Below are 1669 nucleotides of genomic sequence, written 5' to 3'. Positions count from 1 at the left end.
CACTTTCTTCTAACAGACCAAAATACACCCAAAATCCAGTGTGTGGCACTGATCTACACACCAGCCTGAACATATTTGATCATATTCTGGTTTTTGTTTTGTTTTGTTTTGTTCAGTTTTTGTTTGTTTTTATCTTTTTCTTTTTGTTCTTTTCTTTTTTCTTTCTTTCCTTTTCTTTTCCCCCAGTTTAAGGTCTTTTCTGATTTGTTTAGAGTATATTTGCTGGGGACGTTCTTACCCTGTTAGCATTTTGTTCTCTCATTCATCTATTCTCCTCTGCACAAAATGACAAGATGGAAGAAATCACCTCAACAAAAAGAACATGAGGCAATACCAACAGCCAGGGACCTACTCAATATGGACATTAGTACGATGTCAGAACTAGAGTTCAGAATGATTTTAAAGATACTAGCTGGGCTTGAAAAAAAGCATGGAAGTTATTAGAGACACCCTACCTGGAGAAATAAAAGAACTAAAATCTAACAAAGTTGAAATCAAAAAGGTTATTAATGAGGTTCAAACAAAATGGGGGCACTAACTGCTAGGATAAATGAGGCAGAAGAGAGAATTAGTGATATACAGGACCAAATGACAGAAAATAAAGAAGCTGAGAAAAAGAGAGATAAACAACTACTGGATCACGATAGCAGAATTCGAGAGATAAGCGATACCATAAGACGAAACAACATTAGAATAATTGGGATCCCAGAAGAAGAAGAAAGAGAGAGAGGGGCAGAAGGTATATTGGAGCAAATTATAGCAGAGAACATCCCTAATGTGAGGAAGGAAACAGGCATCAAAATCCAGGAGGCACAGAGAACCCCCCCTCAAAATCAATAAAAATAGGTCAACACCCCGACATCTAATAGTAAAACTTATGAGTCTCAGAGACAAGGAGAAAATCCTGAAAGCAGCTCGGGAGAAGAGATATGTAACCTACAATGGTAGAAATATTAGATTGGCAACAGACCTATCCACAGAGATGTGGCAGGCCAGAAAGGACTGGCATGATATATTCAGAGCACTAAATGAGAAAAGTATGCAGCCAAGAATACTATATCCAACTAGGCTGTCACTGAAAATAGAAGAAGAGATTGAAAGCTTCTAGGACAAACAAAAACTAAAGGAATTTGCAAACACGAAACCAGCCCTCCAAAAAATATTGAAAGCGGTCCTCTAAGCAAAGAGAGAGCCTAAAAACAACATAGACCAGAAAGGAACACAAACACTATACAGTAACAGTCACCTTACAGGCAATAAAATGGCACTAAATTCATATTTTTCAATAGTTACCCTGAATGTAAATGGGATAAATGCACCAATCAAAGGACACAGGCCATCAGATTGGATTAAAAAACAAGACCCATCAATATGCTGTCTGGAAGAGACTCATTTTAGACCCAAAGAACACACAGATTGAAAGTGAGGGGGTGGAAAACCATTTACCATGCTAATGGACACCAAAAGAAAGCTGAGGTGGGAATCCTTATATCAGACAAATTAGATTTTAAACAAAGACTGTAATAAGAGATGAGGAAGGACACTATATCCTCCTTAAAGGGTCTATCCAACAAGAAGATCTAACAATTGTAAATATCTATGCCCCTAACATGGGAGCAGCCAATTATATAAGGCAATTAATAACAAAAGCAAAGAAACACATTGACAA

The sequence above is a fragment of the Callorhinus ursinus genome, unplaced genomic scaffold (genome assembly GCF_003265705.2).
Source record: "Callorhinus ursinus isolate GAN/ISIS: 27379988/994484 unplaced genomic scaffold, GSC_fseal_2.0 scaffold21, whole genome shotgun sequence".
NCBI classification, from domain to species: Eukaryota; Metazoa; Chordata; class Mammalia; order Carnivora; family Otariidae; genus Callorhinus; species Callorhinus ursinus.
The sequence above is the reverse complement of the archived record's forward strand: the minus strand, read 5'-3'. Positions refer to the sequence as shown.